The sequence below is a fragment of the Podarcis erhardii genome (assembly GCF_964252035.2).
Source record: "Podarcis erhardii genome assembly, chromosome: 17".
In the NCBI taxonomy this organism is placed as follows: domain Eukaryota; kingdom Metazoa; phylum Chordata; class Lepidosauria; order Squamata; family Lacertidae; genus Podarcis; species Podarcis erhardii.
In genome coordinates, this window is record NC_138515.1 from 22,608,073 (window position 1) to 22,635,814 (window position 27,742).

Consider the following 27,742-nt stretch of genomic DNA (forward strand, 5'->3'; position numbering starts at 1 on the left):
TAAAGACTAGGACTAGCCGCCTGAGAAACAGTTTCTATCCAAATGCGATTTTGGTTTTAAACGCAGTGTAAGGTAGACTTTATGTGAGTATATTGTATTCAATTATGGGGTATCAGAGTTTTTAGGGGCTAACCAGGTTGGGATAACAGGCTTGTGGGTTTTTGAATGTCTAATGTAGATCTTTTCAATTTCGTTGTTCTGTATGGGACAATGACAATAAAGATTATCGTATCATATCGTATAATAAAACATTAGACATTGAAAAACTTCCCTGTACAGGGCTGCCTTCAGATGTCTTCTAAAGGTTGTAGAGTGACTTATCTCCTTGACTCGGAGGTCACATAACTCCATACCCTCCAACGTTTCTCCAATGAAAATAGGAACATCCTAAGGAAATGCAGGAGTCTGGGACCAAATCAGAAACTGGAACAGCTTCTGTACGTAAACCTGAGATTGTCCCTGGAAAATAGGGACACTTGGAGGTCTGAAAAAACACAATCTGGCAGGCAGAGTTTCTTTTTTAATGTGTGTATGTTAGAGAGAGGTTAACAGGAGCCTCCTTTGCAAAATATTACCACCCGCAAAGGTAACCATTCTGAGAGTTAATCCTATGTTTAAAGAAGGAACATTTCATATTTACTTATTGGGTTCCTTAGAACACAAAGACTAGCTTGTCTAGAGAAGCTCCCCTTCTACCCTGCTCGTGTTTGTGATGTGGAACCCCTTTCCGTTATGTCTCTTTCTTTTTCTGCTTCTCGTTCTGTTCCGTTTTCCCATCTCCACGTTTTCCCCTCCCCCAGTTTAAAAAAATATTCTTCCTAGTAAAACTTTTTCTGGGGCTGGCTGGCCTACTTTAGGCTAAAAATAGCCCCTGCCGTTTCTGTTTCTTCATGCGAACGACACAAGGCCACCCACACTTCAAGAAGAAAAGTCTGCTCCCTCGCTGGGTTTCCTTGAAACGGCAAGCAAGCAGTCTCATCCAGACCTTTGGGACTGAGACATGAGATCCATCTTCCTTATCCTTCCACTTTGCTTCTGCTGCATGAGATTTTTTATTTTTTTAAATCCTCTTTAGAAAATAAAGGAGGTGGCTAATAAATAGAGGAGCGAGGTGTATAAGGAAACTGAAAACAGCAACCACATGGACTCAAATGTGGCAGGGGGAAGGGAGAGGGGATTTCAAAAAATACTGTCATAAGAACATCAGAAGGGTCTTGCTGGGTCGCACCAAAAGCCAAAAAACTGTTCTTACAGTAGCCTGTGGGAAGCCTGCAAGCATACCCTCCAAGTGTCCTGATTTTCCAGAGACAATCCCGGAATTACAAAAGCCATCTCGGCTTCTGATTTGATCCCAGAATGTCCCTATTTCCCCTGGCAGTGCTACCTGCTGAGCTCAGGGAGAAGGATGAGCCGACGCTTGACCCAAGCGTTGAGGGAGCATCTCATTGCCTCTAAATGGCTGCCGCTGCCAAGCTTCTCCCAAGGGCAGTTTGTAGCAGCTGCTGGAGAGCAGGAGGAGAGGCCACCACAGATGAGGCCCTGTGGCACGTGACACACAGGCTCTGAGGGGCAGGGCCACCCTGGGCAGGAAGAAAAGAGGAGCAGAGTGGAGTGCAAGGAGTCTTTTTTAAAAAAAATTAAAAAATGCTTTGTGTGTCCCTGTGTAATCTTGCCCCATTCTAATATTTATTTATTGGTGTGTGTTTTTCTTTTTGTAAATCTGCCAAAGAATAAAATAAAATAGGGATTAAAGGGTTTTCTCGGGGAAATGGTGGTGTAGTGGTATAAATAGTAAAATTATTATTATTAAATAGAATGTCTCTGTTTTCATCAGAGAAAATAAGGTATGGTGGCACTTGTCCTTCTTATAGGAAATGTTTTGCGGTGGCGGAGGAATGACAAAAGGCCGTTTCTAGAACTGAGGTACTCCAACCAAGGAGTAGAAGAAGAGTGAATAGTATTGCAGACAAAGAATGTCCTCTGCCCTCATAAGAGCCTTCCATTTGTTTGTTTCTCAGGTGTCTTGAATGGATGTGGATGGAGAGGCCGGCTTGAGAAAGAGCATTCAGTGCCTGATATCGACAACGAAGCCTTTTTGCAAGCAATTCACTTGTTAACAAATAGTGAGCTTGTGTGTGGGTTGTAGGCAGATTTGAGTCTGACAAGAAGATAACGCACACAAAGTGGTAATGCTCTAACCTGTAAATTATCTGTGAGAGAAATGGTAAATGTAGGGCCAGATCCTGACCTTTTTGGATCAGTGCAAGCTCCTTAACGACAAATCAAGCAAAAAATGGGTGTGTGGGGGGTATTGAAAGAAGAAAGGAACTCTACATGCGTTCAAACGAAAGCATGTATAAAACAGAAACATTATAGCAAAGGCAACGTGGGGAATCCTGTTAATCCTGTTAATCCTGAGGTCCTGTTTGTACTATACATTTAATGCAGGGTGCCCAAACTTTTTTCAGAGGGCCAGATTTGATGAAGTGAACATGCGTGAGGGCCGACCAAAGTTGTTGAGGTTTTTTTTTACAATTTTACCCCAAAGTTGTTGGGCTTCTTTTAGGATTGAAGTAGCTGAGCTTTTTTTAGGATTTTACCCCAGGACATATACTGCCACCGGAGCCAGATTAAATCAATTAGGCCCCTGAATAGGACTTTGGACATGCCTGATTTAATGCGTTATCACACACCTTTAAGGAGTCATGGCTTCCTCCAAAGGATCCTGGGTACTTTAGTTTGTAAAGGGTGCTGAGAGCTGTTAGGAGACCCCTGTTCCCCTCACAGAACTACAATTCCCAGAATTCCCTGGGAAGAGGGCTTGACTATTAAACCACTCTTGAGAATTGTAATTCCATAAGGGAACAGGTGTCTCCTAACATCTCTCAGCACACGAAACAAACTACAGTTCCCAAGATCCTTTGGGGTGACTAAAGCCATGGCTGCTTTAGATGTACAGTGGTCCCTCGGGTTAAGTACTTAATTCATTCCGGAGGTCTGTTCTTAACCTGAAACTGTTCTTAACCTGAGGGACCACTTTAGCTAATGGGGCTTCCTACTGCCGCCACGCCGCCGGAGCACAATTTCTGTTCTCATCCTGAAGCAAAGTTCTTAACCCGAGGTACTATTTCTGGGTTAGCAGAGTCTGTAACCTGAAGCGTCTGTAGCCTGAAGCGTACGTAACCCGAGGTACCACTGTATAGTGCAGTCAGAGCATCGGTTCACCCGGCTCAGTGTTATGTCTAAGTGTCAGCAGTTCCCCCAGGTTTCAGACAGGTTTCCCCCCCCCCATCCCTTACTGGAATTGCTGGGGATTAAACCTGGGGCCCCTTTTGCATGCAAAGCATGTCAGGGACTGGCTGGATAACCTGTTTTCCTTGCCAGCTCTCTGACACATGGGTTCTACCGATGAGCTAAAACCCGTCTCTGATATACTGCACCAAAGACCAGACTTGAATTAATATCAACAGCGATACGGCTGTTATTTATGTAACGCATTTACATTCCAAATGTTTCACATACTTGGGAGCTTGCAGAGTTTGTGAGCACCAAGCTGAACTCAACCCATCAGCATGTCTGGCAAGCCACCAGAGGCTTGATAAATTTCCTGGTTTTGCTGCCTGAACTCGAATCGAGTGTCTGAATGCGCTCCATATAAGGCCTGGCTTGGAGCGCACAAACAAGCCAGATGGTTCTAAGAGGGCGATGCAGCTCAGACTTTTTGCACACATCTGCTTAACCTTTGCCCTGGGGTACTCAGTGCTTGACAAAAGATAATGGGGCACCCAAGGCATACCTTGGATCCTGAACACCTTGTTACTCGGATGTTTTGGCTCCCGAACGCCACAAACCCAGAAGTGGCTGTTCCAGTTTGCGAATGTTCTTTTGGAACCCGAACATCCGGCGGGGCTTCCACGGCTTCCGATTGGCTGCAGGATCTTCCTGCAGCCAATCAGAAGCCACGCTTTGGTTTCCGAACGTTTTGCAAGTCGAACGGACTTCGGGAATGGATTCCGTCTGACTTCCAAGGTACGACTGTAGCATATAATATGTTCCATTCATATCTACTGATCTAACGAAGGCCATCTTCTGTTTCATTTGCTCTGGGACAGGGGTCACCAACCTTCTGTGGCCGAGGAGCAAATCTGGAATTTTGAGGAAGTGACATGGGTACCAGGGACAAATTGGCTTCCCTGTGGTTAACGCATAAAAAACCAGAACTAATCAAGGAATTGTCCCCTGCTGTTCTGGCCCAGCCACTGCTCAAGGAGACTTGCTGTAGAAATAGGATAGACATATCACATCCACCCAGAGTTGCGTGTTCAGTATTGTGAGACCAGTTTCACGGAAGTCCCTTCTAGCTGAGGCCCAACAGCTCTGCCCCCTCTGCTCTACCCACTGAACCACCAGCACCTGCTGGATCCCCCTTTTTATTATTATTCCAGCAGTATTTAAACTGGATTCTGTTTTGATAGTTTTAACTGATTTTTGCATTGCGCTCCTTGTGCACGGCTTAAAGGCCATTATAATTTAGCGTTACATAAAATTGTCGACATAAAATAAACAAATGGCACTAATGCATCAAATACCCCACTACCAAAGACAACACATTCAGATGAAAATGAAAGAGTGGCAAGCAGTGCACATAATAAGCAGCAATTGTAGCTGTGCAGTGTTCCTGTGTGGAATTATTAAAAGATTAGATGCAGCATACAGGCAGTGAAATACAGAGCACACGTGAATTATAATTATTAGGGCTGGTTTACATATATAGCACTTAGCTGTCTTGTTGTGGTGACTTGCATGCTTGTGTGAACCATGAAATACCCTAAACCACAGAGAGAACATTCACAGCATCTCCCAGCACCTTGAATAGAATGCTTTGCATCCGCCAAGTGATTCCTCTGCACTGATGTAATCAGGTGATGTGCTTGCATGTCTGAACCAGCTCTTAAAAAGAGGGTTTTATTTTATTTTTTATTACTAATTGAATAAGGCACATCCAGTAACCCTACAGGCCCTGATATTGCCCTATGAATGAATAACTTTTCACAGGCACCAGGTTTTGAATGTAAAGGCCAGCAACGTTGACGATGCTCACACCCATAGGAACCAGAGTGCAGAACTGGAGAGCTAGATGAGCAGATTTCCCCCATTCTGTTCCGCTATTGTTTGCAGTGCCCCACCTCCTGTTCTGCCTGCCTGCCAATTTCACTCGGAGAAAGTGAAGATCAGTTTTGGAGTGGGCATATGTGCCATTTGAGGCAGCATCCCTTTCCCCAGTTCAGGGCACGGGGAGCCTCGAACTGCTGTTTCAGCAATGATGCAACTCTGTCCAAGATCTTATATAGGAACTGGAGGCTCTCAGATGGACCCTGATCCAGGAGGGTGCTTGCATGCATTTCCTCCTCCTCCTGAGTAGGGCAGCTAGCTGGGCAATTCATAGACACCCCTGAAGATCATGCCTAGTTCACCATCTTCTGCTCCTCTGGCTCTGGGGGCAACAAGTCTTTTATTAGGACTTTTTCTGTATTGGACTGGAGGATGTGTGATCTTTGTCGTGTATTTTGCTGTTTCTATGGCTTATAAACTGCCTTGTGTCCAGAAAGGCGATGTGCAAAATAAATGTGAAATGAAATGAAACAAACAGGGTGAAGAGCAAGGCAGGAACCTAGGCATCTGATACAGAGACCTCTGGTACTAAGCATGAGCACAGTGGTACCTTGGGTTACAGATGCTTCAGGTTACAGACTCCACTAACCCAGAAATAGTACCTTGGGTTAAGAACTTTGCTTCAGGATGAGAACAGAAATCGTGTGACGGCAGTGGGAGGCCCCATTAGCTAAAGTGGTACCTCAGGTTAAGAACGGTTTCAGGTTAAGAACGGACCTCCAGAACGAATTAAGTTCTTTACCCGAGGTACCACTGTATCTGAATCAGATGATTCCTCAGATGCAGAAATGTGTGTGTGTGTGTTGCTGTTCCTTCTTGGAGCAAATTAAAAAATGCTTTTGCAACAACTTCAGGCAGGGAGGAACCTCCAGAGAGAAATCCAAATGGAGAAAAATGTGTAAATATCCTATGCAAGAATTCTACCCAAGCTTGTGCCACTGTTGGCGCTGGGTGGGGGGCGGGGGTTAAAGAACCTTTTGTGGAAAAGGTTAAAGACCCCTTTGTGAAAGCAACTAAAGGGTTAGAGGGCCAAACCTACGCTGTCATGCTTCACGATGAGAGACTACAAAGCTCCGTGCCAGCCACGATAATGTGGCGTTTCCGTGCAGCACAGGTTAGCGGTCCAAGAAACAAGTGCTCACACAAAGCTCCATAATTCACTCTCCCCACGTGCCTTTCCCTGGAGAAGCCCGAGCTGCGCAATTGCCCAACCTACTTTCCTCCAAAGCGAATTGATGCATTGTACGCGCCTCTGGTTTGGCCTTAAAATCGGACCCAGAAGGGAGCAACTGGAAGCAACCTTTCTCCATCGCCACTGAAGGGTTGACTTTCATCCCCTCCCCTTTAAATATATATACATATATGCCTTCTATAGGAAGACATGCTATAGCCGGAACCGGAATCTTACGCTGAGCCGTGCCATGCGCTTAGAAACACCTCTCTCCCTCCTGATCTCTCTTTGAATAAAGCCAAGGCAAGCGGGATTTCAGTTCCCCGGAAAGGGTCTCGCGCATCCTTACCAAATGGGGGTGGGAAGTCCTGGAAGCAGGTGAGAAGGGGACAGCGCATCGCTTGGCACAAAAGGAAGCGGGGGAGGGAGAGAGAAAGAAAAGCGCTGGAGGTAACTCCCCAGGGCACAAGGCGATGCTAAGGAGCGAGCGAGAGCCAGGCGTGCAGGAACCCAGACGAGACCCCTCAGCCTGGGCGCACGACGCCACGCCCCCTTCCCCTATAGGGCCGCGCCTCCCCTGCTTCCAGGACACAGGAGGTGCGAAGCGCAACGGAGCTGCGACGCACGCCCGAGCGGGCGCTTAGGGTCCCCCGGTTGCGCCTGCGCGATCCCCCTTCTCCTCCCCCTCAGCCGCACCGCCGATCTCCTCCTCCCACCCTCCCCATCAAGCCCCTTTCCTTCCCTCGCTCGCTATTTCTCCTCCTGCGAAACAAATAGAGGATCCAAGACCTGGTGGACGGAATACTAGCGGCGTCCTCAATCCAAAGAACTCGGCTCTCTCTCCCTCTCTCTCGCGCGCACACACGCGCGTCAAGATAATATATATCCGCACGCACCGAGATCATAATGCATTGGATGGAGAGGGTGTCTCCGGGCGGCAGCTTGCGTGGATCTTGCTACTCCTAGCTCGGATAGCGGTGCCACGGAGAGGCGGACGGAGGGAGAACGAGGTGAGGCAGAGGACGGGCGGTTGGATCGTGGGGAGAGGGGGTTTTCTCCGGGAACCTTGGGGTATCGGCTGCGGAATGAGAGAGAAGGAGGTGGTGGCTTATGGTGGCAGATAGCTAGGAAGGAAGCATGGAAACGTAAGGAGGGCTTTTCGGCGCAGGAGCTAGCTCCGTGTGTGTGTGTGTGTGTGTGTGTGTGTGTGTGTGTGTTTGGTGGGCATTTTTTTCCTTCTCCAGTCCCACTAGGAAAGTTCCCCCCCCCCCCCGAGTTTAGGAACCCAGAAAGGAGGGCGACACAAAGTGCACTTGTTGGTGTCTGTAGAGCATGTATAGGATAATTTTATATATATATAAAATTGATTCCCCCTCCCTCTAGAGTAGTAGGAGGGCACCGCGTGGGATTGAGTGGGTGGGCGTGCGCAGCACTCGGGGCGCATGGAGGCGTTTGCCATGCTCGGGAGTGTGGTTGTGGGTCTGTCGTGATGCGGTTCACAATACGTGCGCCCCCGTGGCTTTGAAGCGAGGGCCGCACATGATCACATCCCAGCGAAGGTGACTTTCTCTCTCTCTCTCTCTCTTTCTCTGTCTACCTGACTGCTTATGGGGCTCGCTCGTGTGATTTCTTTGTTGCGCAGAGTTGGCCTCCCCACATTGAGATGGGAGATGAAATACACCTGCTGCGAAAAGATTGCTTCAAGATGGAATGAGATTTCAATGAGAAACAGTCGAAAGTGTGCTTAGAATGGATACATGGGGGGCGGAAGAAATCTGCATATTAGTAAAGTTTTGGTTTTTGCTGCAGATCTGTTCCAGGAGTTGGATATGTCTCTATGATGGCATTCTGCTAAGTCCAGTTGTGGAAATCTGTCCTTGGAAGTGTGTGTGTGTGTGTCCCCCTTTCCTCGACATTAGGCTGCTTGGAAGGTTCTCTCACACACAGCCTGCAAATAGAGGTTCGGTTTATGTGTTAAGCTGCTGTGGAGAGGCTCCGCCCTGTGGTATCAGCAGATGAAAAGTGGTCCATGCCGGGTCCTCCCTGTGAAAAGAAAGGTTTGCGGTCTTTGCTCTTTTGGTTCCTCATTAGTTGGGCATGACAGTCAGCCAAAGTGGAGTTCATGGCATCAATGGACACTGGGAAAGGCAGCACTGTGGATTTGTGTCATTTTTTGGTGTTTTCTAGGATCAAACCAGCTGATTTCCTAGGGATTTTTTTAAAAAAAGAACAGTGCATCCATTACCTTCTGATGAATACCAGCAGGAAAACTGTGTGGTGAAAATTTTTAACTCTGTGTTCACATGGAGAATTTCTTTAAAACAAGCTGTGGTGGCCCAAGTGCCAGGGCATCATTCATATAATGACAGCTGTCTCCAACCATGCTAGCTTCAGAGTCGTGTGGCCTCTGCCCTGGAATCTCTTGCTCCTCTGGTTACAGTTTCCTAGCTGTAAAAGAACAGACTTGGAGACTAAAGCTTGGTTCAGAGCCAGTGTGCTGCAATGGTTAGAGCAGGGGTCGTCAAGGTTTACCTTGCCTGGGCCAGTTCACTCCAGCGGAGATCCCTCCATGGGCCGGATTGCATTTCCAACATCTGTGTCTGTGCATACACAGTTTCCGGTGCCACGAAAGCGAGTCCCCGCACTGTGCCAGTTTAGCGCAGTCCACGAGGACTCACCAAGCAGGTGGCTCGTGGGTCAGTTAAACGACCCCTGTGGGCCGCTTGTGACCCATGGGCCTTAGGTTGCCGACCCCTGGGCTAAGACCTGGGAAACCAGGGTTAGAATCCTCACTCAGCCATGAAGTTCACTGGGTGACCTTGCACCAGTCACTATTCTCAGCCTAACCTAAGTTGTTGTGTGAATAAATTGTGGAGTGGAGAACAATGAACACTATCTTGAACTGCTTTCAGAAAAAGGTGGTATATACGTAAACGTAATAAATAATAAACCAGGTTAACCCAATGAGCTGCCCTTCAGATGTTGTAGACCAGCTCCCATCAGCGCTAGCCAGCATTACCAGTGGTCACAGACGATGGGAATTGTATTTTCTAGCATCTGGAGGGTGCCAAGACAAATATTTTGTTTTGGAAGTCACTGCTGAATACTGGCTGAATTCAAGACCTGTACTCACATAATCTAATAGCAAACTTGAATTTGACAGAAAGCCAATCCTGGCTGTCTTGGGCACATCTCATATAAGTGTTTGCAAACACAAGTTTGACCTCTCTTACTGTTCACACATTTGAGGTTAAACACCTTAGGAAGTACAGTCGTACCTTGGTTGACAAACGCCTTGCGACTCTAACGTTTTGGCTCCCAAACGCCACAAACCTGGAAGTGAGTGGTCCGGTTTGCAAACGTTCTTTGGAACCCAAACATCCAACGCAGCTTCTGATTGGCTACAGGAGCTTCCTGCAACCAATTGAAAGCTGCGTCTTGGTTTTCAAATGTTTTGGAAGTCGAACGGACTTCTGGAATGGATTCCGTTCGACTTCCGAGGTACAACCGTATGTCCAGTGAAGGGGAAAAAAGAAAGAAAAAAGTGAGATGTGAATCAGCTCCCGGATTTGGTTACCACAGGATAATCCAAGCAATACTGGAGGAAACTACAGTGGTACCTCTGGTTGTGTAAGGGATCCATTCCGGAGGTACGGTTGGATCCTGAGGTTTCTGCAACCTGAGGACCACTTCTGTGCATGCATGCGTGACGAAACCCAGTAAAATACATCTGGGTTTGCTGCGTGCGCATCCAAATTTTACGTAACCTGGGGTTACATAAATGGAGGTACGACGGTACAAAATGCCAAGGATGACTATTTCCCCAGCTGTGGAGTAAATACTCATGTTGTTTCAGACTGAAATAGTTGTGTTGGTGTATTCTTTATACTCCTTTATTAGTACTTTATTAGTAGTTGTTATTACTATGCTTATATCCCACCTTTCCTCTGAGGACCACGGTGTACATGGTTCTCCTCTCCAAATTATTCTCACAACAACCCCATGAGGTAGTTTAGGCTGAGATACAGTGACTGGCCAAAAGGTCACCCAGTGAGCTTTGTGTCTGAGTGGAGGTATGAACCCTGGCCTGCCAGGTCCTAGCCCAACACTCTAATGCCAAAGGGTGTGGAATTTAACAATTTCTTCCTCAGCATTGTGGATCATTGGGAGGGTCAGCTGAGAGCCAAATGGGAGTACTTCAGTTGTAGTGGTGGCATTTTGGATGGTATAGAAGTAAAACCGCTAGTACAGCGGTACCTCAGGTTAAGTACTTAATTCGTTCCAGAGGTCCATACTTAACCTGAAACTGTTCTTAACCTGAAGCACCACTTTAGCTAATGGGGCCTCCCGCTGCTGCCACGCCGCTGGAGCACAATTTCTGTTCTCATCCTGAAGCAAAGTTCTTAACCTGAGGTACTATTTCTGGGTTAGCGGAGTCTGGGTTAGCGGAGGTACAGTGGTACCTCGGTTTACAAGCTTAATCCATTCCGGAAGTCTGTTCTTAAACCGAAACTGTTCTTAAACTGAAGCTTTCCCTGCTGGTGCCCTTCCACCGTTTGGCTTCCATTCTTAGACTGAGGTAAAGTTCACAAACCGGGACACTACTTCCAGTTTTGCAGAGTTCTTAAACCGAATAGTTGTAAACAGGGCTGTTCTTAAACCGAGGTACCACTATACAGTGGTACCTTGGATTACATACGCTTCAGGTTACATACTGAGGTAGACTAGGCTCCACTAATGGGGGGGGGGCATCACTCCCACAAACTGAAATACACATTTATCTAAAAGGCATCACAGCATCAATATGAGCAATAGGGCAGAGTCCTGTCACTTGGAAAACTTGGTTAGAGCTTTGGAAAGGCTCATATTTTCTTAAGAGATGTGTTTGTCTTCCTTGTTTCGAGGGAGCTGATGCAAAACAATTTGATGTGTCTCTTTGCAGGCAATAAACATGACCTATTTTCTCAGCAACAGAGTCTCACTGCAAGAAGGAGGAAGGGAAAAATACTCTCTCCTTCCTTGGGCCCATTCATTTCTCAGAACAAATGAGCGGGAATCAGAAATGAAAGTAGCACAGACTTTCAGCACTGCCTGCAATCTGGGAATAAAAGTGCTGGGTCTAATTGTGGGACTGTTGCAGTCCCTCAGCCTCTAATATGCCAAAACGGTCAAACACCATAGGACAGGGGTAGGCAAACTAAGGCCCGGGGGCCGGATGCTGCCCAATCACCTTCTCAATTCGGCCCGTGGACGGTCCGGGATTCAGCCTGTTTTTACATGAGTAGAATGTGTCCTTCTATTTCAAATGCATCTCTGGGTTGTTTGTGGCGCATAGGAATTTGTTCATATATTTTTTCCCCAAATACAGTCATACCTCGAGTTGAATGTGCTTTGGGTTGAGCGCGTTCAAGTTGTGCTCCGCAGCAACCCAGAAGTAACGGAGCGCGTTACTTCCAGGTTTCGCTGCTCGCGCATGCACAGACGCTCAAAATGATGTCATGCACATGCGCAGAAACGCGACCCGCGCAGACGCGCCGTCGCGTCTTAGGTTCTGTTCAGGATGCGAACGGGGCTCTGGAACAGATCCCGTTCGCATCCAGAGGTACCACTGTATAATCTGGCCCACCACATGGTCTGAGGGGTAGTGGACCGGTCCATGGCTGAAAAAGGTTGCTGACCCCTGCCATAGAACAACACTGCAGGGTTTTTGAATACCACTGGCCTTCAGTATTCAGTGTAAAATTTTTTACCAGTCCCAATCCGTTTCACTTTGCAGTATGGGGACAATGAACTGAATTTGCATTGGAATTTGCTTTAGCAGGGTCAAACGTTTCACACTGAATAAGGCCTGAGTTAGAAAGAGCAGGAAGTACAGTGGTACCTCGGGTTAAGAACTTAATTCATTGTGGAGGTCCATTCTTAACCTGAAACTGTTCTTAACCTGAAGCACCACTTTAGCTAATGGGGGCTCCTGCTGCTGCTGCGCTGCACGATTTCTGTTCACATCCTGAAGCAAAGTTCTTAACCCGAGGTAATATTTCTGGGTTAGCGGAGTCTGTAACCTGAAGCATATGTAACCCGAGGTTCCACTGTATTCTCTTTCAAGTTAATCTTTGCTGTTTTGTGGAGGTGGGGTTGGGGATACCCAACAGGTGCTCAAATTCATTACATTCAAGTCTTGGAGTTCTCAATTGATTTCTCTAAGCAGCTTTCCTCGCATCCTTGGGAGCATCTAAAAATGGCTTCTCAGTATGAACCAGGAAATCACATATCCACATGGAGAAATGGTGTTCTCTGTCTCATTTTTATGTCTTTTTCCTCCTACCTTTCCAGCCATTGCATTCTAGTCACACCTTCCTCGCTCAGTCTCTGCATTCCATGCCACGGAGATCTTATCAGACTTTTTGGAGGTCTCCCTCTTACGAATCCTTTTTGTAAAAAAGATCCCTAAAACCTTGGGGTTCGTCCCAAGTCTGGTGCTACCTTTCCTCTTGAGTGTGGGTTTTACTGGCTTGACTACGTGATGACAGGCACTCTTCCTGAAGTTCAGAAACAGAATACAGTGGTACCTTGGTTTACGAACTTAATCCGTTCTGGAAATCCGTTCTTAAACCAAGAAATTCTTAAACCAAGGCGTGCTTTCCCATAGCAGCAGGGGACTCAATTTACAAATGGAACACACTCAACAGGAAGCGGAACGTGTTCTGCTTCCAAGGCAAAGTTCACAAACCAAAACACCTACTTCCGGGTTTGCAGCGTTCTTAATCCAAGTTGTTCATAAACTAAGCTATTCTTAAACCAAGGTACCACTGTATGTAACGTGAACAGCCTGTAACACAAAGGTGTATGTGTTCTAGTAGTGAACCTCTGGGGACTGGAAGTATTTCAGGATTCTGCATTTACTGTTCTCTAAACCAGTAGTTACTGAGCACCATTTGGCAAGAGAATACAAATAGATTTTTATGTTTTCTTTTATTTAATATGAAACCTCCCATTATCGATCCCATTTCTTAATCTGGCAATTCCAAACTCTTGTCTAGCCAAGCATAATGCTACTGTGAAATAAGAGGGAGTTGTCAGCATGATAGGGGAAACCTTCAGGTTTGCAGAATTGTGGAGTGGCTGGAAATCTTGAAGATATAAACACCTAACAGGGATCGAGAGTACAAGTGGGAACTGCAACATAATGTTGCATTGTGAAATGAATCATGGAGACCATCTTGGCTGAGAGTCCTAGAAGACCTGCTTGCCTTCAGGCCTTTTTCCACCTGGCTACAAAAGCTGAGGCTCCTGAACAGACTCTTGGGCTGGGGTACTGTTTAGGGGTGTTTGTTGGGGCGGGGCATTGTTGCTGTTAGTTATACAGTGGTACCCCGGGTTACATACGCTTCAGGTTACAGACCCCACTAACCCAGAAATATTACCTCGGGTTAAGAACTTTGCTTCAGGATGAGAACAGAAATCGTGCTCCGGCGGCGTGGCAGCAGCAGGAGGCCCTATTAGCTAAAGCGGTGCTTCAGGTTAAGAACAGTTTCAGGTTAAGAGCAGACCTCCAGAATGAATTAAGTACTTAACCCGAGGTACCACTGTATTACATTTTTTGTATCTTTATTTTAGATGTTACCATGATTTAGGTGGACATTGTTTCCATTTGGTTGTGCACTTTTGATGTTTTATTTATCATTTATGACTACTTTTGCTATCTTTGCAATTGTGTAGCTTTTTTCATGTCGCAAGCTGCATTGAGCATCTTTTTAACTATGGAAAGGCTACCGACAAATTAAATTATGTATGTATGTATGTATGTATGTATGTATGTATGTATGTATGTTCAGGATTCCAACTAACCAGCCATTGCCTTTTCCAGGCCACTTCTTAGCCCCTCCCTCCCTCCCTCCCTCCCTCCCTTCCTTCCTTCTGATTTAATGCTCCATTAATGAATCCAGTGCACATTTTGTTGTGCTACTTTTTGTGCAGGGGTTTTGCTTTGTGGTTATCGACTGTGCAGCTCTATAATATTGTTGCACGCGTCAATCACCTGTAAAACAGAGAATCCTCTCTTTGCTTTAAATTGGACAGGGGGAAAAACCCCAGCCGTGCTATCTTGGAAGTTTGGCTTCCTAGACTCCCAGCTGCCTTGCCCTGTCTGACCTGAGAATCATAGGAGACTCCCTAGCAGCATTTGATAAAACTTCAGAAGGATTATTGGGCATTGAGTTTTCCTTCTTCACTAATAGGTTCTTTACCATTTCCTTAGGGGCCAGCTGTCACAAGACTGATGGTATGGCTTTTTCCTCTTCTTTAAATAAATTTTAAAAATCACTTTGTTTCATTATGTGCGCCTGTATTTTTGAGAATGCACGAGACACATTTCCCACCTACCTATTTCCCTGCTCAGAGAAGCAGTGGGCAGAGAGAGCAAGCGGCCAGATGGCAAAACTGCTGGCAATTTCCATACAGCACAAAGGCATTGAAGAAGGGAAATTCAATAAATTAGGCCTCTCCCCTCCCATATTATTGTTTTTTTTAATCAACTAGACTCCTACTCATTGCATTAGAAAAGGGATCAGGTTTTGATAAGGGAGCACCTTGGAGGAAATTGTGTTAGAAAAGGCTCATTATAAATTCTGCAGGAGGTGTACGCAACTCTAGCATAACCTCCATCTAAGCCAACCTTTCTCAACCTGTGTGTCCCCAGGTGTTGTTGAACTACTACTCCCATCACCCCTAGCTAGCAAGGCCAGAGCTCAGGGATGATGGGAGTTGTAGTCCAACAACATCACGGGACCCACAGGCTGAGAACTGCTGATCTAAGCCATTCAAGTTGTAGCCAGTTACACCAGAAGAGATGGGGTTCACAGTATGTTAAAGGTTCAGCTGCCCTCATGAATCATTTGAGCAAGTGGGTGCCCACCCATCTACCATAGTATAATTTAATACTCTACCAACATCTCCTATTAACAAAGGGACACGGCAAAGGGATGGTATCCACAGTATACAAAATACTCCTCCAAAATCCCACAAACCCCCTCAATGTAATCAAAAAACAATGGGAGAACGAGATAGGCTATGAGATTAACCCCACTCAGTGGACCAGAATGTGGTCTAAACCTCCCTTTAAATCCATATCAGTGAAAAGGAAAGAGCTCACTCTGAAACTCACTTACAGATGGTACCTAACACCACTGAAACTAGCGCTAATATGCTCAGGAACCTCACGAAAATGCTGGAAAGGATGCACCTCCACAGGCACATACCTCCACATGTGGTGGGAATGTCCCGAAAGCCAACTCTTCTGGATATCAATCATACAAGAAATATGCAAAATAACTAAGCAAGTATTAGATGTCACCCCAGAACTGGCCTGTGATGGCCTGGGAATCCGATTCAGAGGTCGAACTGGAGGAACTCCAGCTTGCACAGGAGTCCCCGCCTCCAGGGCTGGCTAGGCTGGGGCAGGGCCTTGACTCTGAGGCACCTGCACCTGTGCCGGATCCTCAGGCACCATGTGAATCTACTCTGGCTCCGGAGGGGATTGAGGACACATTGCCTACAGGTGCACCTCTCCCAGCCCTGTCAGGGGAAGGCGAGTCTCCTCCTGGGTCCAGTAACCCTCCAGCCTCTCCTGAGCTGCAGAGGGTCAGGGCAGAGAGGCGGAGGGAACTGGTTTCTTCCAGGAGGAGTGCTCGCCTTAAGGCCAGGAGAGGCGGGTCACCTGGGGGCCGGGACCGCCCCTGGCCTCAGAGAAGATAAAGGCCAGTCAGCCTGGTCCCAGGTTGTGGGAGCAACGTCGTTGAAGAGCTGTTTCGGCCAGCACCCAGACCTGTTCCTCCAGAGTTCCCGTCCTTGCCCGGCTCCTTGCTTCGGACCCTGCCTCGCCCGTGGAGGACAGTCTACAGACCTGCGACCCAGGTCCTGGACCTCGCCCCATGGTAATCTCCCCCTGGGACCAGCACATGGCCCTGCTAAACATCTTCCAAGATAATATTCTACCAATATGTTACATGATCTCTGATGCTGATTTCTTCACCTCCTGACCAGATTGAGCCAGGGGAGAGGTCCCTCAATGACTCTTATCAACTTATACTAGACAATCATTACGTTACGTTACATTACATTACATTACTCTGCAATCATTTTCTGAAGCACTTCTTTGTGCATGAGAGGTCTGGAGGGTGACAACATGAGAACGAGCCTTTTTTGCCGTGGCTCCCCACTCGTGAAATACTCTTCCCACAGAGGTTCGTCTGGTGCCATCATTATACAGCTTTAGGCACCAGGTGAAAACACTGCTCTTCAACCAGGCCTATAATATTTTATTATTGTACAATCTATGATATTGTACACTTAATGTTCTGCAACCTTTTTAATTGGAGGTGTTATTGCCTTGTTTTGGTTTTGTGTTTTTATCCTGCATTTTTATCTTGTAAACTGCTGTGAGATCTTCAGATAAAGGGGGGTGGTATAACAACAACAACAACAACAACAACAACAACACTTTGTTCAATGATGTTGTCTATTGCTGAAGGTGTGAACATGAGAGAGATGCAGAGGTTTCTTTCAGCTGGAACTCGAGGGAACTTAGTTCCTGTGCCTCTCAGGTGAGCACCATTGCTATTCAAAGAGAACAAAGGAGGTGTTCATTGTAATTTTGGCACCTCTTTTTCTAGAAAAATAGCACTGAATGGATGCTTGTGCACTGCCAAGGCTAGGGGATATGGTGGGGGAAGCATAACATAAGCTTATGCAGTACAGTTGGAATTGGGATTTTTGTCTTTGTTAGCTGGGAATGGAGTGCTCATTTTCCTAATCTGTTTTATGTGATGGCATTTCCTCTTTTCTGCATGATAAACGGTGGCTATCATTTTATTGCTTGATTGTGTCAGGTTGTTATCACGGAGGATCTGCTATCATAGATCATTCTCTTTTTATCGTGCCGGCTCGCTACCAAACTAAAAGGAGGCCAGCCAGGATGTGATAAGGAAGAGCAATCCGTGGTAATGTGTTTAGGGTAATGCTTTTGCAAAACAATGAGTTGATAGTCACTGTTTATCATGAGGTGAAATGTAGCTTCTATCATATAAAATGATCGTGTACGTTGGCCCTGAAAAACAAATGTGCAAGTAAGTAATGATGAAAACACATTCACCCTACAAGGTTCAAGTGATAGCAGACTTTGGTTTGCCGCCTTGCTTAAGACAGATGCAGAACAGTTGTGGCTAGAGCATTTGTGCTGAATGCTGAAAATCCAGCATTCTGCTTCTTTTTAAGGATTAACATGCATCGTAAACGGGAGGTGGTAGGCAGATAGAAACTTGATAAATGAGTATTGATAGAAGTTTGTGTAGGGCACAGAACACGTATTAAGTGGTGGGGTTGCCTGAAGGAGGAGGACCTCTTGCAGAGATCTCAGTGCCCAGGCAACTTTGTATTAACCAGCTGAGATCACAGTGGGCATATAAATACTTGCTCACCTGGCAGATTGCCTGTAACATCCTGTCATGTGATGAGGACAGTATTTCTCCACTGGTTTCCCAGAGTTATGATAGTATGAAGATGCATGGTAAAAATTTCCCAAAAATTTGGCAAGGCATTACAAATAGCTGGCTTTCCAAAGGAGGATACAGGCAACTGTCTACCAAGTGGTCACTTGCCATTACAGGGACGCGGGTGGCGCTGTGGTCTAAACCACTGAGCCTAGGTCTTGCTGATCGGAAGGTCGGCGGTTCGAATCCCTGCAACAGTGTGAGCTCCCGTTGCTCTGTCCCAGCTCCTGACAACCTAGTAGTTTGAAAGAACATCAAAGTGCAAGTAGATAAATAGGTACCGCTCTGGTGGGAAGGTAAACGGCGTTTCTGTGCACTGCTCTGGTTTCGCCAGAAGCGGCTTAGTCATGCTGGCCACATAACCCAGAAAAACTGTCTGCAGACAAACGTCAGCTCCCTCGGCCATTAAAGCGAGATAAGCGCCACAACACCAGAGTCATTTGCGACTGGACTTAATTGTCAGGGGTCCTTTACCTTTACCTTTTTAACTTGTCATTGTGTATGTGTGTGATGACTTGATAAGCCAGTGATTTGTAATATTCTATTAGATGATGGTTGCCATCCTCACTGCTTTGCAGAATGTGTGTGTGTGTGTACCAACTTATGAAGCAGTTACATCATGGGTTGCCAACATGGTGCCCCACTGCTGCAATTAGGCTTGGGAAGGGGAAAAGCTATCGTTTTATATGAATCTATATTGTCTATATTCACCCCTAAGCCAGACATGGACATTATTATATATGCACGGCTGTCACCCAAAATGGTGGCAGTGTGTTTCTTCTCCCACTTTGAAATGCCTAGTGCAACTTATTCATATTGTCCTTTCACAACTTGGTGGATTTAACCCATATCCCTCAAGTTGCAGCTGATGTTGCATATTAGAAACTGAGAGCATCACAGTGCTGTGATGTCATAACATGTGTAAGTTGTCATAGACCACATCCAGCCCACTGAGACATGGGAAGTGACCCGTCAGCCCCCACAACCATGTCTCCCGATCTGATCAGGATATAGAGCATTCTGTCTGTGTTTTTAAAGAGATCACGCTTTATCACCTGATGTACACACAACGTCCCTTGGTCTTCTCTTTAAAGAGCAAACAAATAGAACTTTTATCTCCAATCTCAGCACCACAGTACTATGATTGGAGATAAAGCCTTTAGGTCTAAAAGGCATCATTTCCACCATCTTTATATCTGATTTTAGCTCTGTGGTGTTTTGTGCTAAGATCTGCTGATTAAATTCCTCAGCCTGGATATGGGGAGAAATGCTGGTTGTGTGTCTGCGTTTGTGCATGTATGAGTATATGACTGCATGTTTATGCATGTATGAGGGGGGTGCTGTGTGCCTGCATAGCTGTGTTTGAGTGCTGCGTGTGTAGTTTGTGTATGGGCGCAATATGTATATATCTGTCAAGAGTCAGGTGTAGGTCAGCAATACAAAACACACACACACACACACACACACACACTAGTGAGCCCAGCATTGCAGGGGGTTGGACTAGATACCTTCTGGCTCTTTAGATTAAATGATTCTAACTCTTCCCAAGTGAGGCAGTTGCAAGGGCTGAAGGTCCCTCCTAAGTCTCCTCCTCTCCTAAGTCTCCCTCCTCTCCAAGCAATCAGAGACTGCGACTGTGTGCAACCAGTCTCTCCATCTCTGCATCTTTTGTTGCTGCGCTCTCGCGGGAGCCAGCTGGCTCGTGAGAGTATGGCACCACTGAAGTGCCGGCACCAGCTACAAGCTCTGGCTCATCCTCAGCATTTGAAATTCACCAGGCGCGTTTTGCACCTGGCCACTGGCCACTTGTGACCAAGTGAAGATGGCCAGGCACCAAGATGGCTCCTGATACCTCCACCATCTGGAGGTACATGCCTGGGGATCCTTGGATCTGGACTGATTTCATACACTAATGCCACTATCCTGTAGAATTCTATTTGTTCTAGTTTATCTGCACAATCAGAATGAGTTTGAGGAACCAAAAAGCCGTCTTTGGAGCCGTCTTTGGAGCCGTCTGCCCCCCAAATGGCAACTTGGCATTCCTTTTTGGCGACTGTAGCCCTGGTTTAAGCCCTGGCGCCTAGCTAATATATCTGAGTTTCCAACACTGTTCTTCCTCCTCCCTGAACTCAGTGTTGGTGCTAGAAGTGGGAAAATGTGAGATTCCAGGATCAAATCAGAAGCTGGGATGGATTCTGTGATTCCAGGAATGTTCCAGAAAATCGGAATGCTTGAAGGGTATGGGCATGTGACCCTTTGAAGGTTGCCCAGAATGGAATATGAACCTTGACCTGAAGAAAGTTCCTCACCCCAGCATACACTATATAGTGGTACTTCTAGTTACGAACTTAATTCGTTCTGGAGGTCCGTTCTTAACCTGAAACTGTTCTTAACCAGAGGCGTGCTTTTGCTAATGGGGCCTCTTACTGCTGCTGTGCCGCCAGCACACGATTTCTGTTCTCGACTCGAGTTCTCAACTTGAGGTAACTTCCAGGTTAGTGGAGTTTGTAACCTGAAGCGTTTGTAACCTGAGGTGTTTGTAACTCGAGGTTCCACTGTAATGTCTTTGTTGTTGTTGTCACAGGCGCTGTGTGAAAGCTGTTTTTTAAAATAATTGTTTATTTATACTTTTCAAGTTTATACATTTCACTAATTTTACAGTCATTTGGACATTTCAAAACTTGACTCCGCCCCTGTTTTGAAGTTCCTTAAATTTATTTTTAATACCTTCCGCATATCCAAATTAACCCAATTTGCTCATTTATTCATCTTCTTTAAATATATATGCTTATGAAACTGCAAGTAATTACAATAATCCTGCCAAGGTTTTTATCTGTTTACAATTTATCTGTAAATATTCAATAAACCATTTTCATTCTTTTATAAAAAGTTTGTTATCTTGATTTCTTATTCTTCCGGTAAGTTTCTCCATTTCTGCATATTCCGTAAGTTTTTGCATCCATTCTTCCTTTGCTGGGACTTCTGCTTCTTTCCATTTTGGGGCAAGTATACACTATAATGTCAAGCTCTGGTCTTACCCAAAACAATTTATTCCTGTTTAATGGCCATGATACATCACACACACACACACCAATTTTATGCTGCTGAATGCCTGCTCGGTGTAACAGCAACAAATGCTATGCATATACTTGATTTTCCCTAGCATTGTAAAGATTGTGAGACTGGATGGTTTGTTCACGAGGCCTCATTGTCAACAATAACAAGGAAGCTTGCAGATGTTCCTCCTCTGGGGGGAAATACTACTCAGGTTCATGTGATATCCTTAAATGTGTATATGACTTTTCACAAATGCACGCCATATATTTATTCTGTCTTCTGGGGCCCCCCCTGGAGAGACAAGGTAATTTTCTTCATTCCGATGGTGCTTTACGGCGAGAGCCGACACATTTATATTGAAAAGTCTGATGCGCTATCTCATTACAGTTTCTGATTTGCCCTGTGTGCAGCTGAGATCTTGCACGCTATGCTAAAAACAATATGCGGCAAAAGGCTGGAGATTATAATTACTTGGGAAGGGGTGGGGGGTGGGGAGATGCAAGGCTGCCAGAGTTTTTGATCATCACTCGTATAAGCAAAGAGCTCCATCATTATTCTCATTGCCTAACCAACCCAAGATGTTGCTTCTGGGCAGACCCATATGTGCAAATAATGGAGTAGTAATCAATCTAAGGAACTCTCCCTGGGGTGGTTAGAAACCAAAATGCAAAACATTGCTTTCTGCTCTGGATGAAAAATGTATTTGGGAGGTGGCTGCTTCCTCCCTCTCCCCCCCCTCCCCCGAATATCTGATAAAGGTTGGCTTTTATTTTGGGAGGGTTGAATGCCCTTTTAAAATATGTTAGGGGGTTACAGTGGACGCTCAGATTGCGAACGTGATCTGTGCGGGGTGCACGTTCGCAACCTGCAGTGTTCGCAGCCTGCAAAGGCGCGCCTGCGTGGGTTGCGATTCGGCTCTTCTGCGCATGCGCAAAGCGCGATTTAGCGCTTCTGCACATGCCTGACCTTCAAAACCTGGAAGTAACCCATTCCGGTACTTCTGGGTTTCGGCAGTCCGCAACCCGAAAAAACACAACCTGAAGCATCTGTAACCCGAGGTATGCACTTCTTTTTGTTTTTATTATGTATTTTGTGTTTTTTACATTGTGATTTTATCCTGAGACCTGCGGGTATAGGGCGGTATACAAATTTAAGAAATGATAATGATAATCTTGCATTCTCATTTCGCATTTTTCTGTTGTGAATCACCCTGGGATCTTTGGATGAAGGGAAATATACAAATTTAATAAATAGAAAATGAAAGTAAATTGCTCTTATAGAAAGCCCTGCTTTGCTCGTGAGAGAAAGGTAACATCTAGCACTGTTATATGGATGTAGATCTTCAATTTCTGGAAGTTACAGTGGCGTTGCCTCCCTGGGCTTTAGCTATTGCAGAGTGCCGGTGGTTTGGCTGCTTGTGGGGCAAACCATCATTCGCACTGGCTGCCAATCTGCTTCTGGGCCAAGTTCAAGGTTTTGGCATAGTATGAGCATGTATAGCCTGAGATCAGGTTACCTGAGAGACCACTGTACCCTTTTTATACCAAGCATTCTGCAGAACTTTCCCTAAAATATCAGAAGCCTGTTCCACAACAACTTGAGGCAGTGTGGCTTTCAGTGTAGCTGCCCCTTCTTTGTGGAACAGCATCTCTCTTGAGTTATGTTGGGCATCCATCATTTGTACTTTCCAGAAACAATTGAAGACATCCTTGTTTTGACAAGCATTTCCAGCCAGATAAAAATGCTGGGTGTGTTCATTTCTAAACCTATATTTAGCTCTGTGGTCTTCTGTATTGTTTACAACCCTAGTTTTAGCTGGGTTTTTTCTTTTCTTTTATGAGTGTAAACTGACGTCAATTTACATAAAAGCCAATTCATAATGAAACAATGATAGAAATAATAAGCATAGTCTTGCAGGGGCAAAGATGCTAAACGTGATGATATGAGAAACATGGCCTGGATGGTCCTTTTTCAACAGGAAAGACACTTTGAGAGGAAAACTCTCCAGACTGAGGAGATTGCTTACTCCAGATTGTTGGCCAGAGAGCTCATACATCTGAACTCTTTACATTCTTCCGTACAGACAGTGGTTGCCTCAGGAATTACAGCTCTCTGTTATGTAGCTGACTGAAGAAAACTTGTCTGACTTCTTCTTTTTTTTTTTTTTTAAAAAAAGAGGAATATATTTGACAGCATTCCTATCACAAATATCTCTGTGTAGAACATAGCTAGCTATCTCTCAGCGCGTCTTTTGCTGCCTGTAGACTACTAATCAGGTAGCTCGGAAGTTGTCCGGCAGACATAATGTTATGAGATGGGTGGAAACAGCCTGTGTGCCTAAGCTCCACTTCTGATTCCTGGATTCAGTGTGGATTCAATTGCTGGAATAGCCAGGCCAGCCTGCTAACGCCCCACTAAGCATGGATAGTTAAGGGAACAAAGGGAGTGGCTCTGTGCCAGAGGGAAAACGGATAGGCCTCCCTCCCTCAGCTATCTGTTAATTAGAAAGACAGAAGGCCGGAGTTAAGAGTTATGTGAGCTAGAAGCTGCAACCTGGAAGGGGGGGGGCGAAAGAGAGCATCAGGCCTGATTTCTGCTGGAATCCAAGGCTGTGGCTTTGAGGGAAGCAGGTCCTTTTGGGGTGTGATGCTGTGACCCTCTCCATCATAGGCTCAGGTTGTAGATATGTGTAAATAAACCATAGATCGTGAAGACACCACAGTCTCCACCGTGCCTCATTCCCAAAAGGAAACATAAATCTTAGGTAAGCAAGCAACAATACCCATGGAAGACGTTTTAATTCTATGCATCAAAACCACACTCTTTCTCTGAGTGTGGATCCTTATTTAGCCAAATGGCACCCATATACACACAAGAGCGAGTTATCAGCAAGCTTTGGAAGAACACAAAGGTTAGCAGAATTACAGAATACAGTGGAACCTGGGTTGTCAAACATCTCCATTGACGAGCATTTTGGCTTTTGAACGCTAAAAACACGGAAGTAAATGTTTCGATTTTCGAACGATTTTTGGAAGCCGAATGTGCCACATGGCTTCCGTTTTGAGTTTCGCTATTGTATTGAGGCTTCCGCTTTCAGTTTTCGGTTTTTGAATGTTTCAGAAGTCAAATGGTCTTCCGGAATGGATTGCGTTTGAAAGCCGAGGTTCCACTGTAAAGTATTTGGGGGAAGGGACCCTAAGAGCTTAGGGGACACAGAATGTTGACTAACTGGAGAGGAAAAGTGGGGTGTGTGGGAAAAGAAATAGATTTAAATATCCTGGAAAGGGGTGTGTCTGGGTGAAATCCTAGGCAGGATCGCTTCATATTGCAACATTTTGTTGCAGGGCTCACTTGTGACTTTTTGGTGGGTATCACTGAAGTATGGAGCCCATGGAGTGGAACATCTTGCAGTGGCCCATAAGCTACATTTTCATAGCTGCCAATATACACATGGAAAGTTGGACTTGAAACATTCAGCTACAGAAACTGTTGGAAATAGCCAGAGGCAGTACGCCTTTGAAACCAGTAGCTATAGTAGGAATCAGCAAGTGCTTTTGTGCCCAGGTTCTGCTTGCAAGTGTTTAGTGTCTCCTGCTCTGAGCTTGAGTCCACATCACAATGTTGGCCAGGATTCTGAAGCCTGCATTGTGATTCGCTGGCGCAAAGCTGCCAATTGTGAGTCTGCATTGCAATGCAGTCCAGCCTTTTGAAGCCCACATTGTGATTTGCTGCCTGGTGCAAAGCAGCCAATCATGCACTGGGTGGGTGTCGCCAGGGACAGGCTGAAGCGTATATAAATCTGGTTGGCCACCGTTGGCCAGATTTCCATGGGCATCTGGTTGGCCACCATGAGAGCAGAGTGTTTGGCTAAATGGGCCTTTGGCCCGAATGTAGCTGGGCTCTCCTTAGGTTCTTAAACTCTTGTACAGTCCACCCACCTACCCAACCCTTGAAATATTCTGCTGTTCTGGCTGGCTGTATTTTAAGTCAGTTTCCACTCCCTAAGGATATCATGGCTGCTTCTCAGTTTACTGTATACCAAGGATGAATGACAGGTGAACTCAGTCATTTCCATGTTTCCATATCTGGAGGGCCAAAGATCTATTATTTATTTATTCAGTATTTTATTTCCTTATGTTAATTCATACAAATTATACACCAATGCCACTTAATTGTAAAACATCTCAAGAAGTTTACAAAAGGATAAAAGCAATAAAATCAGGAGAAATGTGCAATATTTATTTTTTACCTATTCTTCCTCACTAAAAGGGATCACAGATGGGGTTGCATCAGAAATTTAAAACATAATGCATAATAAAGGGCAGAAGAATGAAGCAGAAGAATAGTTTAGTAGAAGGCAACACTTTATACATCAGGGTAAGTTTGACCCTTGCTAGTGATGCCTTGCTAGTGATGACATTCTTCGTGTCTCTGAAAGTGACACACAGCCTGGAACTACAGTAGATTTGAGAGGCAGCGTGTGGTTGAGGGCAAGAAAACTTTTAAAACCTAAGACTAAGGCAGGAGTTGAGCATGATTTGTACAATTATTTAAAAAAAAAAAAAAAACCATCTCACGAGATGCCAAAAGGCCTGTATTGATTCTGTAAATCACTACAAATTTGCACATTTTTCATTTTGCACAATTTCGTCTGTACTGCATCTGTATACTGTTTGTGGAAGACATTCTGGTTTTGCTAGCCATGAGGAAGAAAAAGGAGGTTTGCTGCACACAAAAGCCCTGCTCTGGCCACCTTTGACTTCTGAAGCTTAAACAGGTGTTATGATTTCCATCCAGAAGGGCACGGCACGTGCATTCTTTAAACGAATAAAATGAAGCTGAGCTTGTCAAGATTCTGCACCCCATGCTGCCCTCTGCAGATTTTCTGCACTTGTATAGAGCTGAAGTATACACACAACCCTACTCCAAAGTCTGGTGATACTCACTGTAAATCTGAGCATGTGGTAGCTGCAGACAAAGCCTGCCTTTGTTGGTTCCCAGGCCTTGGTGAGCTGGTCATGTGCATCTGCCAGCTTTGGGCATGTTGCCACGGGCATCTTTTTTCGAGTGTTTATGGTTGTGTGCCAAAAGCTAAACCCCACACTTCACAACCAATATGCATCATCAGCCTGCCGCTGGCACGAAGCCAACACAAGGCAAGCATTCCAAGTTCTTTTCCTATAGCCATAATATGCGCACACAGTAATCATGGGAACTACTGGTCTCATTTCTTTGAGATCACCCTTGCCCAAATGCGAATTGTTCATTTGTACGTAAGGTGCTGGCTGGCAGTACTGGTGGTAGAATTCTGGCATGCATTTCCTCTAGAGAATGCAAGAAGCTACACTTGGGTAAGCCTTAAGATTCAAGCTGCTGACATTTCGCAGGCTTGCATCACACCCAATGCAAAACTTGCTATCTCAAGCGTGTGTGTGTTTGGTTTAATTTGAGAATGCGTTTTGAGATGCAGCCAAGCTTAGTAGATCTCTTCTTTTCAGGATTTGCTAAACAAAACAACCTCCCTGACAATAAGCCCTGCTGCTGGGACTGTTGCTCCTGCCTCCTGTAAAATTTAGTCCTCTGTTTTTAATTGTTACACAGGCAGATGCAACTGTATCTAGGTAAGAGATTTGCAATTACCGTACTTTTCAGTGTATAAGACACCCCCTCTTTTTTGCAACTCAAAATAGAGAAAATGGGGGGAGATTGCCCAAAGTTGCTGAGCTTTTTTTGGTGGGGGGGGGGGACGAAGGAATATTGCTCACCTGCAGAAACAACACAGCCAATCACACGTATATCAGCAACGCCACCAATCGTCTGCATGCTTGCTGAAAGCAAGCACCAATCGCCTGTACAATTGCCACAGCAGCCAATAGCCCGCAGACCTTGCAGCACCCACCAATCACCCGCAAAAACACCACTGACAATATAGCAATAGCATAATATTTTAATAAAATAACCTATACCTTATACATGGAATAACCTTATACATGGAAAAATACGGTATACCTGGTTTGGGTTGCTAGCTGAAATGCATGCTTCCCACTGACTCTGACTCTACCACAAGAATGGGCTCTTGGGTGAGTTTTGGAGGTGTGCTGAGGATGGGTTTATGTCCTTACCCATTCATGGTGGGCTTAAAACGCCTCTTTGCCAATACCCATAGGATTGTAGCGCTATGCTGAATCTATAGCATATCTCTTTTCAAAAGCAGTCTGGACAGTGTCCTCAGAAGAACACAACAAAGCCGTTTCAGGACCAGCTAATCCATTTCTTGCACAAACCTTTTCAGTAATTGCTTTCCGGCCAGAAGTCCTGAAAGGCACTTAAACAACTTTCAGGGAAATTAATTAAACTGCCAACTTTGCTTTTTATCAAATGCCCAGCTCTTTTGTATTGCACTTCAGCTGATTTCAAATGACTGTACAGACAACGTAAACCACCTTCCATGTGCATTTCTTGTGTCAAAGGCCCAAGTCAGTTTAATTGCTTGGTAGGGGAAACATATTCTCCGACATTTGCTGAGACTTTGGATTTTAGATTATTGATTTGCATTCAAGACTTGAACCAAACGGATATACATATATCAAAGAGTATTCCCTCCAGTTAGGGAAAGCAGAGGGCTTGAACTGACAAGCGGTACATTTTTATTGGATGCTGTTTCTTCTTAGTGGAAGGAGGACTCCTTTTCTAACATCCCAGTGTGGTCTGAATGTTAAAACCCCTGCAACCCTCCTTCCATAGAAAGATTTCTCTGTATATTTACCCAGCTTTGTTGTCAATGTGCTCCAATATC

At 45.4% G+C, this 27,742-nt stretch overlaps 1 protein-coding gene across 2 annotated transcripts in view; it reads left to right on the forward strand.

Annotated features, from left to right (window-relative positions):
- Positions 1-6,699: 6,699 nt before the first annotated feature.
- PLPPR1 (phospholipid phosphatase related 1) overlaps positions 6,700-27,742 on the forward strand; it is a 110,572-nt gene continuing 89,529 nt past the window's right edge. Inside the window, exon 1 of one of the 2 annotated variants that reach the window (XM_081845501.1) lies at positions 6,700-7,353. The gene's annotated coding sequence lies outside the window, so the exon portion shown is untranslated. Of the gene's footprint in view, positions 7,354-7,816; positions 7,903-27,742 lie in introns of those variants that run through there. The other variant, XM_081845502.1, reaches the window with a different exon arrangement.